The sequence below is a fragment of the Sus scrofa genome, chromosome 2, assembly GCF_054392235.1.
Source record: "Sus scrofa isolate SSC_HxYL_T2T_F1_AM1 chromosome 2, Sscrofa_HxYL_maternal_Yorkshire_Landrace_v2.0, whole genome shotgun sequence".
In the NCBI taxonomy this organism is placed as follows: domain Eukaryota; kingdom Metazoa; phylum Chordata; class Mammalia; order Artiodactyla; family Suidae; genus Sus; species Sus scrofa.
In genome coordinates this window covers 42,110,925-42,134,873 of record NC_139384.1, presented here as the reverse complement: position 1 = coordinate 42,134,873, position 23,949 = coordinate 42,110,925, and the positions used below count along the sequence as shown (strand labels likewise).

Below are 23,949 nucleotides of genomic sequence, written 5' to 3'. Positions count from 1 at the left end.
TGTCATATTGAATATCCTCTTTCTAATTTGTTAGGCCATGTAATCTGTCTATTTATCACACAAAATAGAATTTATTGACATTATTAAAATAATAAAATTAAGGTACATTATATAGCTGTATAATTTGCTTTTGAAACCCCAAACCAAGGCCAGAATATTGGTTTTTAATAAAGTGAAATTAATATTAGTGACAACTGACTTGACTTATTGATATGCCACTTAAATTAAGTATGTAGTATTTCTAATAAATATTTTTTAACCATTTGGAAAGTGTTGAGCTTTTTTTTAAAAGCTGGTTTTGATACACCTGTTTTCATTAAATGAGTTTATCAAAACTTCTTGAGAAAAATGTTTTTCCTTACAGTTATCTATAAATTTTGAATGACCATAGTAAATAATAATTCTAGCAGAGTAGCACGGATTTCAGGGAGCTTTCGAAATGTTCAGATTTAATGCAGTGGTTTTCATTTAGAACCATTGGCAGTCACGTTTGTTCCAGTTACTCTTGTGCATGTGAAACAGTGTGTTGATTTTTTTCATGCTAGGCTTGGCTCTTAATTCTTGAGCACAATATCATTGTTCTTTTTATACCAAATAACTTGTATCAACATTCTTATGATTTCCCTTATGAATTGAGAAGGATTAAATTCAGTTATGTATAATTAAAAATCCAACCTCTCTTTAGAGGCTACAGGAAATGCTTTGCAGAAAGCATGTCTTAGGCATCCGCTTGGCACCAGCTTTAAGCAGTATACTCTAAATGTTGGCCGACATAATCCTCATTTTTCTAGGGACCATTTTATTTTTCTTGGAAAATCCATCTTTTAAATTATCCCAGATTACACTATTATACACAAGCTAAAAGATATACTTTACTAAATTTCCTGTTACCTCGGTTAACTAGCCAGATAGTTCTTGCCATGACCAGCAGAGTTACCCTTCTGGATATTGATGTTCTAAGAGTTTTCTTTTTTTCTTTTTTAGGGCTGCACCTATGGCATATGGAAGTTCCCAGGCTAGGGGTTGAATCAGAGCTGCAGCTGCCTGCTTACACAACAGCCACAGCAATGCAGGATCCAAGCTTCATTTGCACCCAACACCACAGCTCATGGCAACGCCAGATACTTAACCCACCAACTGAGGCCAGGGATCGAACTCACATCCTCATGGATACTAGTCAGGTTCATTACTGCTGAGACACAATGGCACTTCTTATGTTCTAAGAGTTTTCATTTCAAAACTTGAAAAATAATCTAAAAGTATTAATGTGCAGTTGAAATCTTAAGAGCATATTGGTGTAATGACAAAAACTTAGCTGGATTGGGTGGAATTCTGAGATTGTCACAATTGTGACGTGAACCTCACTGAAAGGTGTGCTGTTCTCGAACTCGTTTGCCTTCAGATCCATTTTACACCTTTCTACTTTCTTCTTCTTCTTTTTTTTTTTTTTTTTTTGTCTTTTTGTCTTTTTGCCATTTCTTGGGCCGCTCCAGCGGCATATGGATGTTCCCAGGCTAGGGGTCGAATCGGAGCTGTAGCTACCAGCCTACGCCAGAGCCACAGCAACGTGGGATCCGAGCTGCGTCTGCGACCTACACCACAGCTCACGGCAATGCCGGATCGTTAACCCACTGAGCAAGGGCAGGGATCAAACTCGCAACCTCATGGTTCCTAGTGGGATTCGTTAACCACCGCTCCATGATGAGAATTCCTCTGCTTTCTTCTGATCCGATGGAGAAGGCCTGACTATGCAGGAAGCTTTTCCTAGGTTCCGGTGACAACCGACTTTTGGGTTTCAGGACTCTAATGGGAGATTTACGGAAAGGAGAAGCCAGGGCATTTCTTTACTTTCTTTGCCTCTGGTGGTATTGCTGGCAGAATCTCTTTGTTTTGTGGTTCTAATTCCCACTTGACAGACCTGTCCTAGTTCCAACATCCACTGTGTGGCCCTGGCCTTGGGCTCTTGTAGCAGGGCTTCCTTTTTGTTTCTCTACTTCTAGTTAGATGCTAATTGACATAAAAGGACACCTTTCCTTTTGAAGGATTGGTCAGGCATGATCTCTGCCCTTATTAGGAAGGCAGTGTCACGCAAACAATACCGAGTCACTGGAACCTGAAATGAAAGGAGCCACTTGTTTGGAACCAAGGTGCTTTCAGGAACCCTTCAGTAAGGGAAACAAAGAAGTGTGTTCAGGAAGTGATAACTAAGAACTTTCTTTCTTCCTCTTCACGAAGTTATAACTTAGAGTTTGCATTGTCTTGCTGTCTGCCTTTCCTTGCAACATCAGTGAGGATGGAGTCCAGAAGATTGTGTTAAACATGTTCAAGGGAGCATTAGACACTGTAATTTGTGGCAGTTACTGAGTCATCTTTGTGGCTTGGCAATATTATTTAGAGTGTTTCTAGATCCTTTGATTCCCCTCCTAACTTTGGTACTTCTACTAGGATTTCTGAGCTGAGAAGCTGGAAAATTCTGATTACATAATTAAACAAAGAGCAGGTAGGCTTCCTAAAATATATCCAACAATTTTTGAGATACTCCTCCTTTGGCTTAAACAGTGTGCAAGTGGCAGATAACTGACTATTCTAAATTTATTTTTAAGCCACATTTTCATTAACCAGCATTTTTTTTTTTTTTTTTTTTTTTTTTTTTTTTTTTTTTGTCTTTTGTCTTTTTGTTGTTGTTGTTGTTGTTGCTATTTCTTGGGCCGCTCCCACGGCATATGGAGGTTCCCAGGCTAGGGGTCTAATCGGAGCTGTAGCCACCGGCCTACGCCAGAGCCACAGCAACGCGGGATCTGAGCCTCGTCTGCAACCTACACCATAGCTCACGGCAACGCCGGATCGTTAACCCACTGAGCAAGGGCAGGGACCGAACCCGCAACCTCATGGTTCCTAGTCGGATTCGTTAACCACTGTGCCACAACGGGAACTCCCATTAACCAGCATTTTAAAATTCAGATGCATTTTGGGAGTTTCTGTTGTGGCTCAGGGAGTTATGAACCTCACTAGTAACCATGAGGATGCAGGTTTGATCCCTGGCCTCGCTCAGTGGGTTAAGGATCTGGCGTTGCCATGTGCTGTGGTGTAGGTCAGAAGCATGGCTCAGATCTGGCATTGCTGTGGCTGTGGTGTAGGCCGGCAGCTGCAGCTCCAATTTGACCCCTACCATGTGCTGCAGGTATGGCCCTTTAAAAAAAAGCAAAAATTAAAATACATCTTGTAACATACTCTGTCCTTGAAAGATTTTTTTTTTTTCCCTACAGCGGTAAGGATATAAAAATTTAGAATAATCCAAATTTAAGCTATAACATTGATTTTTTTTCCCCTCTTTTTAAAAGTATTCTCAACAAGGAAGGACAAAGAATATATCCTGCAGAATTGGGCACAGATGTTTAATGGACTTGTAATCCAATATAGCAATGTAGGCATCATATATTGCAGAGATGTACATCTGTTTTCTTCTACTATGGTCCACTAACTGTTCCATGGCTTAATCTAGATTTTTTTTTTTTTTTTTTGGTCTACAGCTGTTTATGGGCTTTGCTTTCATTTTGGAAGATGTTCTTAGATAAGAATGTAATTTTAAAAGCCAAATCATTGCTGTTAACATGTCATTTAATAAATTATTTCTTGCCTCTTAGATTTATGAATTTCCAGATTTAGGCTTGCCTTTAATTTTACATTTTTGTTTTTATTGAATGAAATTTCTGTTTGATAAAGCTGTCAGTTAAAATAGAAAGTTTGATTTCTATAGGATGTTAATATTTATGCCTATGGGTCTCTGGTCTCATTTTTTATGTTTTACTTTACCAGTAGAGCCATTTTTTTTATGACTTCTTTCTTCTGAGTGCCTAATAAAAATGTTCAAAGTGAGCATCTTTAATTCTTGTCCTGTGAGCCAATAAAGCCACATTGACTCATTTGGTGTTGCTGTTTTCCTCCTTATGAATAGATAGTTAAGATCCTGGCATTGTATAATAAACTTGCCAGAGATGGTTCTTGTTTGGATATGTTATTTTCTGTCACCAGGACCATCAGCAAAATTGCACATTAAGTGAACCTTAAGTTTCATTGTCATGATCACTTATAATATACATTCAAATTGTCTAAAGTCCCTTGTTGTAATTTTTTTTATCTGAGCTTGTTTTTCACTGAAGTAAAATTTTCTCTTCTCTCAAATAGTCTTTGATTTGGTCCTTTTAAGAATCAGCTTTCCCATCCCATCTTCACCAGCACAAGTGTGTGTGATGTGCATCCCTGCACCTGCCCATGCCCATAGTGATGGGATATCCTTTATTCATTTTCAGTGCTCTCTAGTGTTGGGAAATGGCTTTCCAGGATTTCATAGGCTTTATCACTTAGAAACACGACTTGTGATTTGGTTTTTCAATAATCCGAAAACTGGGCCACGAAGCCTGTCATGGGTCACATTTTCAGCTGGTCAGTATTGATGTTTTTGTTGTTTTTAATTTGGTCTGGCAGTGAAGCCATCCCATTCCAGCCCACTACCATGAGGATTAGGTGGCCTTTCCTGATCTGTTTTCTTGCCTTAAACAGTATAATAATAATTATGTGAGTAGTTTACTAAGTTAGATAAGCTGAATTAGTCTTAGAGTTAGGGAAGGTACAGGGGATCAGTTGTTCAGGTGCATTTTTGCCTTTCTTGTCTTAGACAAGAAGTATGCTATGACTTGAATTTAAGGATTTTTTTTAACTCCTCTGTTTATATATATATATATATCTGAAAATTTTAAGCTAAATAAAATTGTATGTGTTTATTATGTATTATTTTGTCTACTTAAAATATTTCTGAGATAATCTCATGTATCAAGTGGTTCCGGATAAGGACATGTAAGGCATAACTTTCCCTCAACTCTATACCTCTTGCCATTTTTTTCTCCTGTTTTTCTTATTTTTTTTGTGGTTCCATCAGAAAAAAAAAGGCATCTTTTCACTGTAGGATTTCCAGTATACTTTTTAAAAAATCAGTAAATAAAAACAAAAATAACAAAAGCTTAAAATCAAAAAATGTTACTTAAAATTAACTAAAAAAGTTCATTTGATGACAGAGATTACTGTTATTTCTGAAATCATAGTATTTTTAGTATATTTTTAGCAGAAATAGTTGTCCTTTAATGGAAAACATTGATGATTAGTGAGAGCAAATTATGTGTTAATAAATTACCTTATTTCTCTTAATGGGTTTTACCTTCTGTGTCTGGCAAACTGCTAGTAGTTCTGTAAGACTCAGCTCAGACATCACCTTCCTTATGAAGCTTTCCTTGTCTGCTCCTGGATCATATATAAAATCTCTCTTTTTCCCTCTTTTTTGTAATTTAGTTTAAGCTTTATAACATACTTTTATAGCATATTAGAATTAATTGTTCATGTACCTTTTCCCATTCTAAGACTGGGAACTAGAATTTACTTAGTATGATCAGATTCTGTCATAGGAATCAGCATTAGTAAATGATAAGGGAGGGAGTTCCCGTCGTGGCTCAGTGGTTAACGAATCCAGCTAGGAACCATGAGGTTGTGGGTTCAATCCCTGGCCTTGCTCAGTGGGTTAAGGATCTGGTGTTACCGTGAGCTGTGGTGTAGGTTGCAGATGCAGCTTGGATCCCACATTGCTGTGGCTCTGGCATAGGCCAGCGGCTACAGCTCCCATTCAACCCCTAACCTGGGAACCTCCATATGCCATGGGAGTGGCCCTAGAAATGGCAAAAAGACAAAAAGACAAAAAAAAAAAGTAAATGATGAGGGAATACACATTGTAAGAGAACTCTCCCAGATAGAAATTCACTGGCCACAGGCGCAACCTTTTTTTTTTTTTTTTTTGTCTTTTTAGGGCCACACCTGCAGCAAATTGAGGTTCCCAGGCTAGGGGTCAAATCGGAGCCACAGGCCTACACCACAACCACAGCAACACCCGATCCGAGCCACGTCTGCAACCTATACGACAGTTCACGCCAATGCCAGATCCTAAACCCACTGTGTGAGGCCAGGAATTGAACCTGTGTCCTCATGGATGCTCATCAGATTCATTTCTGCTGAGCCAGGTTGAAACTCCAGACACAATTTTATTTATAATTTTCTGGACATCACAAGAAGGCAAGAATGTAACATGTCACAGGGTTAAGAATGTCGCTCTGGAGCCAGACGGTCTGAATTCCCGGCCCTGTTTTTGCATACTTGGGTTTGTTTTCTTGGGCATGTTACTCAGCTTCTCTGTGCCTTAGTTTCTTTATAAAATGAATTTTAGCATGCATTTTGGAGGGTTTTTGTGAAGATTAAATGAGTTAATTCATGTAAATTTCTTAGAACATTCTAGTACATAATAAGATCTCAGCAATTAGCCATTCAGTTTTGAAAGTTGTACAAACTTTTATGCCCTTTGTAACTAGTGAATGAGCTGCTAGGTTATTCAGCAAGTAAAAGTTGCACATAGTAATATACATGAAGTAATGAATTTTAATATTTAGAGGAAGAACATTCTTAGGGCCTCTCCCTTGGCATATGAGCCTTTTATAAATGGAGAGGACCCTCTGTTTCCATGGCCAGCATTTGCTAATTAACTCTGCACTATAATGATTGCAAAGAGGTGTGAAAATCAGCAGACGGACATAAATTATTGGGTTGGGATATTTTTGGTATATTTCTTCATATTAACTTAATTAAAATGTATCGTATGTACGTTTCAAGAAAAATTTGCTGCCCTATAAACAATTTTTAGACATACTGATAATGCCTAGTGATTATTTTAAAGTATAAAATACACATTTAGTAGGAATTTTTGAGTACTATAAATATTAACATGGAGGTAGTTATAACAGTGTTTTTTCATAAATGTGCTTAACATCATGAATTAAGAATAAAATGAAAACAAAGAATAAAAATATAATTAAGAAAAGGCCTCTTATGTATAGTTATTCAGTTTTATAATCTTTACATTTGTTCTTACCTGCACTCTTAACCACTCTGTAGCCTCTCCTTTATTTAATCTTAATAGTTGTTTACATTAAAATTCTCATTACACTCTGCAGCAATATTATTTTTTAGTCTAGAGAGAAACTGTTTTGTAATAATGGAATCTTAGTAGCTGTAGGGAAAATTTAACCCTATGAGAAATTCTTTAAGTGGCTCTCAGGCTATTTTATGTTGTAGGTGTATTTTTATTTTTTTTAATATTTATTTATTTATTTATTTATTTATTTATTTATTATCTTTTTGTCTTATTTTCTAGGGCTGCACTCGTGGCATATGGAGGTTCCCAGTCCAATTGGAGCTGTAGCCGCCAGCCTAGGCCACAGCCACAGCAACGCCAGATCCAAGCCGCGTCTGTGACCTCACCACAGCTCATGGTAATGCCAAATCCTTAACCCACTGAGTGAGGCCAGGGATTGAACCCGCAACCTCATGGTTCCTAGTTGGAGTCACTAACCACTGAGCCACAACGGGAATTCCAGTGTATTTTAAAAGTAAGTTTTGCTTTTGAAATACAATGTTTTAGATGTTTTATATCTCTTTCCTCAAATTTCTGCAAGTTGCATTTGCCAAGAGATTCAGTGCTTTTGTGATTGATTTGATTGGATTTATTTGCTTTTTGGCTCACCATAATTCCCTTTGCCGTATTGCATTCTAGTTGTGCTTCAGTCTTATATGAATTACTTAAAAAAAAATCGTTTTGCTCAGTGAGTTGTAAATTATTCTGATTATGAAGATAAAGGGCATAAATTATTCAGGAGTATGAATCAACTGTCCTTATGGTTTTTTTTTAATATACTAGTCAGAGAACATGAAATATTTGTTAATTTTGATTTCAAACTCTAAAATTGTATAGCAATTTAAAAATTATTTTCAGTAATACTTAAATACCTCTACCTGAGAGTAAAAATAAGCTGCTAAAATTTAATGGTTTGCATTTGCAGACAGATGGGCACTCATTACGAACTCATATTGCTTCATGTTAACTGAGTTGGCTCAGTCATAATTATTATAATAATTAGTATGAAGTGGTTCTACTTAAGAATTATCCTTGAACATGTATTTGATTCATAAGCCATGAGTAATCATATAAATGCTACCAGTTTGTAATAAATAATAATACTTGCTCCAGTGTTCCACAACCTGGATTTAGAAAACCCCCGATCAGGTGTTTGAGGAATAACAGATTATATCTTTGTGAAGATTTAGGGGGCATTATTAGTATGTTTATGGAGTGGAATACAAAATTCTCAGATTTTTAAGATAAAACATCTGCCTTCCTACTTTTTTGAGCCCATGTAGAGCTGGTATCAGTAAGTTGCTCCCTAATTCTTTGGAATTCCAATTCATTCTCATCAGCCATTGGAAGTACTTCATAGGACAAGTTAAGCAGTCATGACAAACTATTTTTGGGAAACTGATTTTAAGGGCATGGTGAAGATAATTGTCCTTTTAGTTTTTCCTCCCTTTGAGCATAGATCTTTCATATTATATTTAATTGATTCTCCAAATCAGTAAAATTTAGGTGGCAGGACTCTGAAGTCATTATTTAGGTGAAATGAAAATTTATCTGAAATTAGTTACTTTAAATATTTATCTGTTCTTATGAATGACTTTCTTGGCCTGCTCTCAATAGGTTTTTAGGTTTTTTTGTGTTTGTTTGTGTGTTTGTTTTTTGGCCACCCCAATGCATATGGAGTTCCCAGGCCAGGGGTCAGATCCGAGCTACATTCACAACCTAAGCCACAGCAGCAGCAACACCAGATACTTAACCCACTCTGCCAGGCCAGGGATTGAACCTATGTCCCAGTACTCCCAAGATGCCACCGATCCTGTTGTACCACAGTGGAAACTCCTAGATTACTTGTTTGAATAAACTTTTTAGTAATGGGGATATATTGTCTTGGTTGGCCCCATTTGGTTGGTTCACTCTTCTCCATCTCTTTAAAATTAGAATGATTATTTGGGGATCCACAATTTAAAGTTAACACTGTAGTTCTGAAGTTGAATGAGTTGAATCAATGTAGGGTTAACTGACCTTTTCACGAATTCAGTCTTCAGTCTTATATATATTAGTTTGTGTTTGTATCCAGTAAAAGTAAGAATAAATCTGAGACTTAATTACCTCAGTGAAGTTACTGTTTCATTAGGAAATTATACGTCATTGGTCTTAATTTTGTTAAGGGTTTACCATTTATTACTCCTTTCAAAGACCCCAAATTTTGGCTTGGTTGATTTTTTTCTATCATACATTTGTTTTCTATTGGGTTTACTTCTGACATTATTATTTCCCTCCAGTCTTTTAGAGTTTGACGTGCTGTTTTATTCTAGCTTCTTGAAATTGAGGCTTGGATAATTGATTTTCAGCTTTACGTTTTCTAATTAGCATTTGAGGCTAATGTTTCTAGGTACTTATTTAAGTGATTTTTTAAAAATATAGTTTTAAGTATTACTGTTTTCTGAAATACCGTTGTTAAAAGTAAAACCCAACTACTGTTATATTTTAGAATTAATCGGCCATTAAAAAAATAAAGGTGCTGGCACTTCTGCTCCTTTTTTGAGGCTAACTATGTGCTTTAAGGAACCCTCTTATTACAGAACCACAAAATCCCTGAAGAACATAGATATGTATTTTTTTTCTCATTAGGCAAGTCAGTTTTGCTGTTATTTCCTCTTTTCTGGTTCAGTTCTCTTGTGACTTTTTTTTTTAGAAGAGAAAGAACACAATTTTAAGTAAATTTTACTTTATTAAATAAGCACGAAACCAGAATATGATGTGTGTCACTGGCAGTCTGCAAGAGATTAGAAAGACAGACACAAATGTCACCCTTTATATAGCTAAGCAGATACAGTCCATTGCATACGTGTGCTCACAGTAAACAGTAGTATGGTGACTATTTTAAATCACTCGGTTTTGCTCATTTCTTTATGTAATTTTGGAGAGTAATTCTAAAGTACAATTATATAAAAATTTGAAAGATAATATATATCCAAATACTTGGAAATCTTTAGTAACTAACAGTTTTGAATGAGCTTATAGCTCATTTTGACATTATTTTCCATGAAATTTGTCCAATTTGTTTTAGGTGATAGTTTTGATGTTGTTGGTTAATGCATGATAGTCTAGCTTGTCTTGACAGATACATTATTCTCTAACAGTTATGTTTATTGGCAGCGTGTGGCTTGTCCTTTCACTAATTTTTGGTGCGATTTGATGAATAGACTTTCTTAATTTTTCATGTATCAAATTTATCAAACTTTTTAATGCTTTGAGTTTTTTGTATCTTGTTCAATTAATCTTTCTAGAATTACCATTGGATATTTATTAGACTTCTCCGTCTTCCATGCCTCTTCACCTCTTTTATATTTTCTAATGTTTTGGCTTTCTGGGATGTACTCTGGATAATATTTTTCAATTCCACCCACCAGTTCTTTCTGAAGTTGAAAATAATCTGTTAAACTCGTTCAATTAGTTTTTTACTTCCTTTTTTTCTTTTTAACTTCTATGTATTTTTTTCTTCAAGTATAGATGATGTACAATATTGTGTTAGCTTCACTATGTATAAGCATAGTAATTTAGTATTTTTGCAGATTATATTTCATTGTAAGTTATTATAAGATAATAGGTATAATTCATGTGCAATATATTCTATGCTTGTTGCTTATCTATTTTATTTTATTTTATTTATTTATTTTTTTTTTTAATTTTATTTTCCCACTGTACAGCAAGGGGGTCAGGTTATCCTTACATGTATACATTACAATTACAGTTTTTCCCCCACCATTTCTTCTGTTGCAACATGAGTATCTAGACATAGTTCTCAATGCTATTCAGCGGGATCTCCTTGTAAATCTATTCTAGGTTGTGACTGATAAGCCCAAGCTCCCGATCCCTCCCACTCCCTCCCCCTCCCATCAGGCAACCACAAGTCTCTTCTCCAAGTCCATGATTTTCTTTTCTGAGGAGATGTTCATTTGTGCTGGATATTAGATTCCAGTTATAAGTGATATCATATGGTATTTGTCTTTGTCTTTCTGGCTCATTTCACTCAGTATGAGATTGCTTATCTATTTTATATATAGTAGTTTGTATCGGTTAATCTCATACCCCTAATTTGTCCCTCCTACTTTTCCTCTTCTCTTTGGTAATAACCAGTTTGTTTTCTTTATCTATGAGTCTGTTTCTGTTTTGCATATACATTCATTTGTATAATTTTTTAGATTCCACTTGTAAGTATTTGTCTTTTTCTGACTTATTTCCCTATGGGTAAAATCCTCTCTTTCTATCCACATTGCTGCAAAATGGCAGTATATCATGACTTTTTATGGCTGAGTAATATTCCATTTTGTGTGTGTGTGTGTGTGTGTGTGTGTGTGTGTGTGTGTATGTGTATCATCTCCTTAAGCCATCACATTCTGTTGATAGGCACATGGATTGCTTACATGTCCTGACTGTTATAAATAGTACTCTATGAACATTGAGGTGCATGTATCTTTTTGAATTAATGTTTTTGATTCTTCTAGATATATACACAGGAGTGGAATTGCTAGGTTGTATGATAGTTTTATTTTAGTTTTTTAAGGACCCTCCATACTGTCTTCCATAGTGGCTGCACCAGTTTACATTCTCACCAACAGTATGTGAGGGTTCCTTTTTCCCCACATCCTTTTCAACACATGTTATTTATAGACTTGTATGGTAGCCATTCTGACAAATGTGAATGATATCTCATTGTAGTTTTTATTTGTATTTCTCTAATAATTAGTGATGTTGACCATCTTTTTATGTGCCTGTTAGCCATCTGTACGTCTTTGGAATAGTATCTATTCAAGTCTTCTGCCCATTTTTCAATTGGATTTTTTTTTAATGAACCTAGCTATTGTTTTGCTTTGTTTTGTTTTGTTTTTGGCCACGGCCATGGCATTCAGAACTTCAGGGATTAAACCCACACCACAGCAGCTGCTTGAACCACAGCAGTGACAATGCCAGATCCTTAACCCACTGAGCCACCAGGGAACTCAGATTATTATTTTTGATATTCTTTTCTTCTAAAACTTTGGGAGTTCCCATTGTGGCTCAGCAGTAACAAACCTGACTAGTATCTATGAGGACGTGGGTTCAATCCCTGGCCTTACTCAATGGGTTAAGGATCTGGCATTGCCATGAGCTGTGGTGTAGGTCATAGACATAGCTCGGGTCCTGTATTGCTGTGGCTGTGGTATAGGCTGGCAGCTGTAGCTCTGATTCAACCCCTAGCCTGGGAACTTCCATGTGCCATAGGTGCGGCCCTAAAAAGACCAAAAAAAATTTTGCTTATTTTTAGTTTCAAGTCTCTTTCAATTTCATGTATCATGAACATCCTAATTTTTATTTTCTGTTTTTAGTTTCAGTGTCTAACATTTTTGCAGGTCTACTTTCAACTATTGATTCTATTGAGTGGTGTTTGGTTCTTGCTTACTTGAGTGTTTAGTACTATTTGATATGATGCTATATGTTTTCCAAAGAACTTTATCTGTAGAAAATTCTTGGATGCCTAGGTGAAAAATTTACTAGGGAAATTTTTCAGTCTAAACAGTATAGAATGTTTCCATGAACCTCATGTACCCATCACCCAGCTTAGCAGTTATCACCAATTTGCCGTTTTTGTTTTGTCTGTCTCCACACTACTTTTTTTTTTTTTTTTTTTTTTGCTGTCTCTTACTGATAAGGACTTTTAAAAATGCATATTCGTTGGAACATTGTTGAGCCAAAGTTATTGATGTAGTCATAGTCCATGTTATATTTAAAAATTCCTTCGTTAGTCTGTGTTCACATTTCCCTGATTGTTTCATGAATTTTATTTTACTTTCTTTATATTTGATTTGTTTGATCAGGGTCTGAGTTACATCCACATGTTGTATTTCACTAATTTGTTTCATAAATCTTTACTTCAATTAAGCTTTTTTAATGAGATAATCATAGATTATCATATGCTGTTGTAAAAAAATAACAGTTTCCTTGTACTCCTTACTCAGCTTCTGTCAGTGATAACATCTTGAAAAACTAACCTGCAATAATAGCACAACCAGGATTTTGATAACTGCTATCAAGATACAGAGCAGTTCCATCCCATCACTACAAAGACCCCACCTATTGTCCTTTTATGTCCACTCCCACTTTTCTCATCCAATCCCATCCTTGACCCGTAGCAACTACTAATCTTTTCTCAATTTCTGTAATTTTGTCATTTCAAGAGTGCTGTGTAAATAGAATCATGTAGAATGTGACCTTTCGGGATTGGCTTTTTTCACTTAATGTAATTCCCTGGAAATTCATCCAAATTGCAGCACATATCAATAGTCTGTTCCTTATTTCTGAGTTATTAATTCATATTATTCCATGGTATGGATGATCCACATTTGGTTTACCATTTGTCTTTTGGAAGACGTCCATTCTGGGGCTGTTACAAATAAAGCTACATGAATATTTGTGTGTAGATTTTTTTCGTGAACATAAGTTTTCATTTCTTTCAGATAAGTGCCCAAGAGTACAATTGCCAGTCATGTAGTAATTGTGTTTTGTTCTCTGAGAAACTGTCAATCTATTTCCAGAGGTACTATACCATTTTATATTCCTACTAGCAACGTATGAGTGATCAGTTTCTCTACATCCATGCCAACATTTCCTGTTATCACTTTTTTATTTCAGCCATTCTGATAGATGTGTAGTGATATCTAATTGTGCTTTTAATTTGCATTTCCTTAATGGTTAATGATGTTAAACATCTATTCATATGCTTGTTTGCCATCTCTGTCTCCTCTTCAGTGAAATGTGTTTGTGGTTTTTGTTCATTTTCTTTTTTCTTTCTTTTTTTTCTTTTCTTTTCTTTTTTTTTTTTTTTTTTGCTGTTTAGGGCCGCACTTGCTGCATGTGGAAGTTTCCAGGCTAGGGGTCTAATGAGAGCTACAGCTTCCAGCCTGTACCACAGCCATAGCAACACAGGATCCAAGCTGCGGCTGGGACCTACACCACAGCTCACAGCAATGCTGGATCCCTGACCCACTGAGCAAGGCCAGGGATCAAACCTGCATTCTTATGGATAATAGTTGGATTTGTTTCCACTCCTGTTCACAATGGGAGCGCCTGTTCATTTTCTAATTGGATCATTTTTTTCCGTGTTGGGTTTAATAGTTCTTTTTACTGGGTCTTTATCACATATGTATTTGCAGATGTTTTCTCTCACTCTAAATCTCATCTTTTTTTTTTTTTTTTTTTTTTTTTTTTGTCTTTTTCCCTTTTCTAGGGCCGCACCTGCTGCATATGGAGGTTCCCAGGCTAAGGGTCCAAATTGGAGCTGTAGCCACCGGCCTACGCCACAGCAACGCCAGATCCAAGCCCCATCTGCGACCTACACCGCAGCTCATGACAACGCCAGATCCTTAACCCACTGAGCAAGGCCAGGGATTGAACTTGCAACCTCATGGTTCTTAGTCGGATTCGTTAACCACTGAGCCACAACGGGAACTCCTAAAGCTCATCCTCTTAAGAAGATCTTTTATAGAGCAAAAGTTTTCAATATTGATGAAGTATAATATCAGTTTTTATTTTTATGGATCATGCTTTTGATATCAAGTCTAAAATTTCTTCACCTATAGGTTTACCTCCATCGTGTGTGTGTGTGTGTGTGTGTGTGTGTGTGTGTGTGTGTGTGTGTGCGTGCACCAGCGCACACGCCATTCTTTGAAGAGACTGGGCCATTTAGTCTGTAGAGTTCCATATTCTGGATCTTGATGATCATATCCTCATGGTGTCATTTAACATGTTTTTCTATTCTTGTATTTCTTGTAAACTTGAAATACAGGGTCCAGAAATAGAGCCTTAGCAAATTCAAGGGTTTGGGGGAGTTCCCACGTGATGCAGTGGGTTAAAGATCTGGCATTGTCACTGCAGTGGCTTGGGAGCTTCCGCATGCTGCAGCTGTGACCAAAAAACAAAACAAAACAAATCCAAGGGGTTTCCTCCCTCCAGAATACTTCATGTGCGATGTTGGTGGTTAGTTTCTCTTGCACTCAGTCAAGGGAATCTTAGTGTCTGGCTATCTCATATTGAGATTGATCATTGTTTTTGGAGTTGTCACCCTAATCTATTTGTTATGAAATTTCTTATCAGCCTTTGACTTAAAGGTGTTAGAATTCATTGAAAATGATTTCTTAGATTTATTATTTCATTAGAAGTTATACAATTGTGATATTCTAATTGTATCATTTATTCTATGTTAGCTGAATTTATTCTGAAAGTTCTTTCTCTCAAATGTTTGGTTACAACTTACAGTTTACATAGGAAACAAGGTATAAAGGCTGGATATTTTCTACTTACCATTTTCAGAATAATGAATTGTTTCTCCAGCATTATTTCTTTTTTTTTTTTTTTTTTTTTTTTTGTCTTTTGTCTTTTTGTTGTTGTTGTTGTTGCTATTTCTTGGGCCGCTCCCGCGGCATATGGAGGTTCCCAGGCTAGGGGTTGAATCGGAGCTGTAGCCACCGGCCTACGCTAGAGCCACAGCAACGTGGGATCCGAGCCGCGTCTGCAACCTACACCACAGCTCACGGCAACGCCGGATCGTTAACCCACTGAGCAAGGGCAGGGACCGAACCCGCAACCTCATGGTTCCTAGTCGGATTCATTAACCACTGCGCCACGACGGGAACTCCTCTAGCATTATTTCTAAAGGGAATTTTTTGGTTTGTTTTTAGTGTCATTATGAACTCATGGATTCTTTTAACATTTTTGGTGTGTTTTGAATCATCGTAATTATTATTTTTGATATTAGAATTGGCCCATTTTTAGCTAGTGACAAACATTTGAACTTGCCTCTTAATGTCCCTTTAACAGTTCCTAGTTGTCTTCAATATAATAATGGAAGAAAATGTAAGTATGCATTGTTTCAGATTATACTTTCTGATACAATAAGATATTTTACTGTTTTTGTGTTTTTCTTACATATTTTATACTACCTAAACTTGGGATCAAAGAAACCTGGTTCATTTATTGGAAAATGGTATGTAGAGACCACAATCTGGGTTTTAAGAATGCTTGTTGCTCCTGGACTGTCATTGATTGTATGTTGTTCTTAATGTTCAGATATAGCTAATTTTTTATTATTTAAAAAATCGTGAGTTTACACTGATATTTCCAATTCAAGATTATGGAATTTTTACTTAAAGTCTTTTAGAATATATTTTTAAAAATCTTTATTATAGTTGATTTACAGTGCTCTGTCAATTTCTGCTGTACAGCAAAGTGACCCAGTTTTATATATATACACACATTCTTTTTCTCACATTTTCCTCCATCATGTTCCATCACAAGTGATTGGATATAGTTCCCTGTGCTGTACAGCAAGATCTCATTGCTTATCCACTCCAAATGCAATAGTTTGCATCTACTAACCCTAAACTCCCAGTCCATCCTACTCCCTCCCTCTTCCCCTTGGCAACCACAAGTCTGTTCTCCATGTCCATGAGTTTGCTTCTTTTCTGTTTATAGGTTCATTTGTGCCATATATTATATTCCAGGTATAAGTGGTATCATATGGTATTTTCTTTATCTTTCTGACTTAGTTGGAATGAAAATCTCTCATTGCATCTATGTCACTGCAAATGGCATTACTTTGTTCTCTTATGGCTGAGTAGTATTCCACTGTGTGTATATCTTCTTAATCCATTCATCTGTCGATGGACATTTAGGGTGTTCCCTGTCTTGGCTCCTGTGAATAGTGCTGCAAAGAACATACAGGTGCATGTGTCTATTTCAAAAAAAGTTTTGTCTGGATATATGCCCAAATTGATGGATCGTATGGTAGTTCTATATTTAATTGTCTGAGGTTAGAATCTTTAATTTTAAACTGTTACTCTTTGGTGCAGAAAATCTTGATTCTTAAAATAGTAGTAGCTTTATCATATAAGTGACCTTTTAAGTTTCCAAAAGTTTCCAGATTTGTTTCCTTTTTCTTCAATTTGGGGGAATTCTTTCTTCTTCCTTTTTTTAGTTTAATTTTATGTTTTAATTATTAAAAAAAATTGTGTGGCTCCATTCCTTCTTTCCTTTAGTGACTAGATAAGCTTTTTGTTTGTTTTGTTCTTAGTTTTTTGGTTTATTTAAAAATATATTTGTATATTTATATTGAATATGTATATATTTATATTCTCAATCTTGTTTTATGCAGAGTTAACATTCAGTGTTCCATGTTTTGCTTTTTTTTTTAAATTTAAAAGTATATCTTGGCCATCATTCTGTATCACTGTCGAAGAATCACTTCTCCTTCCTTTCTATGGCTGTGTAATACTCCATTGGATAAATAAGTGTAATGTATTGGGAGGTCCCTGATGGCCTAACAGGTTAAGGACTCAGTGTTGTCACTGCTGTGGTGTAGGTTCAATCCCTGGCCTGGGAACTTCCCCTTGCCATGGGTGCAGCCCCTGAAAAAGAGAGAGAGAGAGAAATATAATGTATATAATTAGCACTCACTTAAATTTCTTCCATTCTTTTGCTGTTACAGATAATACTGTATTGAATATTCTTGTACATAGATCATTTCATTTCATATTCCTGGAAGTGTGATTGGTGGGTCAAAGGATTACTGTATATGCAATCTTAATAGTTTTTTTCAAATTCTTCTCAGCACTTATCCTACTCTTCTGCTTTCTTACCAACAGTGGTATGAGAATACCTATTTTTTCCACAGTCTTACAAACAGAGTAATTTGCAGACTCATTTGAAATTTTTGGGTTGAGGTTTTCCCTGTCACCTGGACATTGTAAATTAGGGTTGTAAATTTGCATGAGGACTGGCTTCTGTTAAGAATTATTGGGAGTTCCCGTCGTGGCGCAGTGGTTGATGAATCCGACTGGGAACCATGAGGTTGCGGGTTCGATCCCTGCCCTTGCTCAGTGGGTTAACGATCCGGCGTTGCCGTGAGCTGTGGTGTAGGTCGCAGATGCGGCTCGGATCCCGCGTTGCTGTGGCTCTGGCATAGGCTGGTGTCACAGCTCCGATTCGACCCCTAGCCTGGGAACCTCCATATGCCACAGGAGCGGCCCAACAAATGGCAAAGGACAAAAAAAAAAAAAAGAATTATTGGAGATGGGGAGCAAGGGGATGTTCAACCATTCAGCACCAAGGTTCTAGACTGAGTTGACCGGGAGGGGGGCAAGGTGAGATTTTAAACTTATATTTACTTGTATATGTATTTGGTTGCCTTTGCTTTGTTATTTGTGATGTTTTCCTCTTATATTCCTCACTTTGGCTGAACCATGGGTTTTATCTGTTGTTTTCCCATGTTTATTCTCTAGCTTTAGCAAATGCTTCTCAAGGTGATAGCTCTAACCACATGCTCTTTCTTCCCTTCTGGTGTATGTGTTGTACTTAGAGGATCAGTACCTCCTAAAATGTGCCGTTGCAGGAAATGGAATGAGAGCTTGTTCTTAAGTCCTGAATCATACTGTTAATAGAGTTCATCATTTTTATAGCTTCAAACACCTATAATTCACAAGTATTATAGGATCACTCTTATATATAAGTGTAACTTAATATAATTCTCTTTAATAAAAGTTAGTAAGCAATTTAGTTGTAAGAGTAGAATATCCAATTATAATTATTTTTTTTTCAATCACTGTGGGAGATTGGGAATATATCTTTATAGAAGATAAGCAGATGGCCAACAGGCACATGAAAAGATGCTCATTATTGCCAGAGAAATGCAAATCAGAACTACAACGAGATTATACCTCGTACCAGTCAGAATGGCCATCATCAAAAATCTGCAAATAACCAGAAGTTCCCTTGTGGCACAGTGGGTTAAGAATCCAGTGTTGTCACTGCTGTAGTGCAGGTTGGATTCCTGGTCTGGGGACTTCCATGTGCTATGGGTACAAACCAAAAAAGAAAATTCTACAAATAATAAATAATGGAGAGGGTGTGGAGAAACAGGAACCTTCCTACACTGCTTCTGGGAATGTAAATTGGTGCAACCACTGTGGAAAACAGAGTAGAGTTTCCTCAAAAAAACTAAAAATAGAACGACCACATGATTCAGGACTCTCACTCCTGGGCATCTATCAGGACAAAACTTTCATTCAAAAAGATACATGTATGTACCCCTATGTTCATTGCAGCACTATTCACAATAGCCATGAATGACATGGAAACAGTCTAAATGTCCATCAGCAGATGGATGGATAAAGAAGATGTGATCACACACGCACGCACACACACACACACACACCACGGAATTCTACTTGGCCATAAAAAAGAATGAAATGATGCCATTTGTAGCAACATAAATGGACCTAGAGATTATCATATTAAGTGCAGTATGTCAGAAAGGCAAATACCATATGATGGCACTTTATATGGAATCTAAAATAAAACACGTGAACTTGCTTAATAAACAGAAAGACTCAGACACAGAAAACAAACTTTTTGGAGTTCTCACTGTGGTTCAGAGGTTGAGAACCTGATATAGTGCCCATGAGAGTGTGGATTCAATCCCTGGCCTCACCCAGTAGGTTAAGGATCTGGCGTTTCAGCCAGCTGCGGCATAGGCCACAGATGAAACTCAGATTCTGTGTTGCTGTGGCGTAGGCCAGGAGCTGCAGCTCAGATTTGACCCCAGCCCAGGAACTTCCATATGCTGCAGGTGCAGCTATAAAAAAGGAAAAACAAATTTATGGTTACCAAAGGGAACGAGGGGGAATAAATTGGAATTTAAATTGGAGGGGGAATTTAAATTGGAGGTTAACAGATACAGACTACTATATATAAAATAGATAACAAGGTCCTACTGTACAGCATAAGGGACAATAGTCAATATCTTGTAATGGAAAAGAATCTGGAAAAAAAAAAGATTAGAGGGAGGAAGGATAGAAAGGAAAGGAGGGAAAGAGAAGGAAACATGTTATCTTCTACCCTCGTCTTTAGAAACTGATTCTATACATCTGGAGTAAAACCCACATGTGCATTTGGAAAGCTCTTAAGATGATTCACTTTTTCCTTTGATAGACTTGCCAATTGGATAGTTAGCTGCAGTTTCAGAAAAGGGGCCAATTTGACCATTTTTTGTTGATTAAGTGAGAGTGCCATCTAGTAGGGGAGAGATTTTTAAACTAATAAAAGTTTTTCAAACTTTAGTACACAGAGGAAATTAGCTCATGTGCTGAGTTATGTTCAAAGTCCACAGCAGAAAGTGAGACGTGTATGTTGTGAGGTGTGACAAGAGGAAGGAAGTCATGCAGAACAATAGCAAGGACATAATAGGTGCCTAATAAGTGGTAGTTATCACCATTACTCTCATTCTTGCATGGAAGGTAGTGATTGAGTGAAAGACTAATAGGAGCTTCTCTGACAATATTTATGATATACATGTGAAATTTTATTATCCTTTTCTGACCATGTAATAATACATAGAAGTTACAAATTTCATCCCTCCCTTCTTTACCATTCAAGATCTACCCCAAATCCCCCAGCGGAATCTGCTGCCAGTTTCAAGTGTATCCTTCCTGAAATATTTTAATTTATTAAAAGCATGTGTGTATATCCCCACCTCCTAGCACACTTCTTCATTTGGCAAAATGTTTTGTGGCTTCTGTGTGCCTGATACTATTCTAGGCAGAATATAGCAGTGAACACAATAGATTATAAAACTCATCCTTCTATTTATTGTAGGGTAAGCATATTCTGCATGTTGTTCTACCCTTAATTTTTCCACCACTTTTAAACCTGTACATTTCCCTTTATGACTGCTGTAGCTGCATCCCACAGTTTTTAAATTCAGTGCAAAATATTGTCCTTGTTATTTCTACTTTGACCCATGAATTCTTTAGAAGTGTGTTGTTTAGTTTCTAAGTATTTGGACATTTCTTAGATACCTTCCTGTTATGATTTCTTATTTAATTTGTTTGTTCTCCGATAACATACTGTTGGTTATTTCATTAAATTTGATCAGACTTGTTTTATGGTCCAGGATACGGTCTCTCTTGTTGAATGTGCCACATTTATTTAGAATGAATATGTATTTTTCTATTGTTGAATGGAGTGTTATGTAAATGTCAGTTGGGTCAAGGTGGTTGATAGTACCATTCAGTCTATTAAACCCTTATTAATTTAAGTCTGTTTTTTCTATTAAGCCCTAAAGGAATAATAATGCAGTTTCTGCCTCTAGTTCAGGAATCGTTTCTCTTTTTAGTTTGGTCAGTTTTTGCTTCAGGTATTTTTATGTGGTTTTTAAATATATACACAGTAGGAATTCCCATTGTGGCTCAGCGGTCAACGAACCCAACTAGCATCCATGAGGACATGGGTTTGATTCACCCCCTCAGAAAACTTCGTACCTTCCCCCTTTACTTATAAATCTTCAGTATACTCATGTCATTGTGATAAAAATTGTCGTAGTCTTTCCATGGGGCAGTTTTACAACACAGATGAAAATTTTAATGTGCATGTTCTTTAATCCAGTCTGTCTCACTCACAGTAGAGTTGTCAGTAAGGCAGGTGCCTTACCCAGAAGTATATGACCTAATGACTTATAAATTCTCATGTAAATTCCTTATATTTGTGATAAATAGTTTGCATTAACACATTTTAAGGTGAAACAGTCACGCCACAGGTTTGAAAATCAAAGGAAAAAACTTAGGTGTTGAGGTGTTCAATATGTGAGGCTATTATAAATATATCTGAAATAGAGTTTCCTTTATTTTTTCCTCTGTCATTTTTATTTATTTATTTATTGTATGATTTTTATTTTTTCCATTATAGTTGATTTATAGTGTTCTGTCAGTTTCCACTGTACAGCAGTGACCCAGTCGTGTGGTGTGTGTATATATATATTCTTTTTCTTACATTATTCTCCATGATGTTCCATCACAAGTGACTAGATACTGTTCCCTGTGCAGAAATTCCTTCACATGCTTTAAAATTGTCCTAGATCAGACAAGATCAGGCATGTCCTATACAAACTCAAATTTGGTACATTTTTAGCAGGCAGTTAGAGTAGGAGGTAATGCTGATCTGGTTACTTTGGGGAATCGCTCTAGAGCAGTGGTTCTCAACAGTGGAGGAGGCAGCATGTCCAATTGTGCCCCCTGGGGATATCTGGGCAAAGGGAAATGTCTGGAAACATTTTGGGTTACGACTGGTGGGTGAGAGGTGGGGACTGCTGCTAAACATCGTGCAATGGACAGAACAACCCCTACAAGAAAGCATTAGCTGGCCCAAAGTGTCGGCAGTGCCAAGGATAAGAAGGCCTGTTTTAGAGTTCTCATTTCTGTGCACTAATAATAACTCATACTCCAACTTAGATGGTATTGTAGAGGCCACCTGGCCTAGTCTGGGGCATCAAGGAAGATTTGGCTTAAAAGATGATATTATGACAGTATACTCTGTCACATGGATATACAGTTGAAGCTTCCTTAACCAGCCTGCATTTCATTCACCAAATTAATGATGTTTTAACTTTTTTTTGTATATAATACCTGCTGGATTTCTATGGCTCCCTGAACACTTAAAGCGAATAAGGCACCCTTAGTGTGCTGTGCTTGTTCTGTTCCTTTCAGTTGGGTTATATATTACCAAGAGCTTATTGTACATCTTTGCCTACTGATTTATGAAGAATCAGTGAATATTAACATAAACTTGAACAAGATCATAAATTATTGTTAAATAAAGCAGTAAAACAATTGTGAAGGACTAGGAGTAACAGTGGGAATTATCAAATATAAGGATTCTCCACTTGGCAAGTGGATGTTGGTAATATTAATGAACAAATCTACATTTGCCTGTTTTTAGTTAGAATGTGTTGGGGTTTTTTGGTTTGGTTTTTGGTTTTTTGCTTTTTAGGGCTGCACCTATGGCATATGGAAGATCTCAGGCCAGGGGTCAAACTGGCACTTCACTTCAGCTGCTGGCCTACACCACAGCCACAGCAACACCAGATCCAAGCCGCATCTGTAACCTACACCACAGCTTACCACCATGCCATATCCTTAACCCACTGAACAAGGCCAGTGGTCGAACCCACCACGTTCTTACGGATACTAATCGGGTTCGTTACCGCTGAGCCACAACAGGAGCTTCTAAAATGTCTTGTTTTCAATTAACAACTGACTACTAGTCCCAATCACATTGGATAAAATTCTATCTACAGTAAATCTTACAGAATCAAGAGTAATATTGGAGGAGTTCCCTTTGTGGTGCAGCAGAACCGAATCTGACGAGTATCCGTGAGAATGCAGGTTCAATCCCTGGCCTCACTCAGTAGGTTGGGGATCTAGCGTGCTGTGAGCTATGGTGTAGGTTGCAAATGTTGCTCAGATCTGGTGTTGCCTTGGCTGTGGCATAGACCAGCAGCTGTACCTCCATTTAGGCCACTAGCCTGGGAATTTCCATATGCCGGTAGTACAGCCCTAAAAAGCAAAAAAAAAAAAAAAAAAAAAAAAAGTAATATTGTGGGGAAAAAAGTCATCAAATATTTTTTTGTGCTTCAGAAACATACTGAGAATTAGGGACTATATTTCTTAGGCTTATTTATTTGTTGGATATAATCTTTTATTTATTTTTTTATTTTAAATGATTTTTTTTTCCATTATAGCTGGTTTACAGTGTTCTGTCAATTTCCTACTATATAGCAAGGTGACCCATTCACACATACATATATACATTCTTTTTTCTCACATTATCATGCTCCATCACAAGTGACTAGATATAGTTCCCAGTGCTATACAGCAAGATCTCATTGCTTATCCATTCCCAAGGCAATATTTTGCATCTGTTAGCCCCAAATTCCCAGTCCGTCCCACTCCCTTGCCCTCCCACTTGGCAACCATAAGTGTGTCCTCCAAGTCTCTTTTCTGTGGAAAGGTTCTTTTGTGCCGTATATTAGATTCCAAATATAAGTGATAGCATATGGTATTTGTATTTCTCTTTTTGAC

At 36.8% G+C, this 23,949-nt stretch overlaps 1 protein-coding gene across 6 annotated transcripts in view; it reads left to right on the top strand.

The window, feature by feature from the left end:
• The window catches only part of PRMT3 (protein arginine methyltransferase 3), a 138,983-nt gene that overhangs the window by 39,644 nt on the left and 75,390 nt on the right, over positions 1-23,949 (top strand). The gene's annotated exons all lie outside the window — the stretch shown is intronic.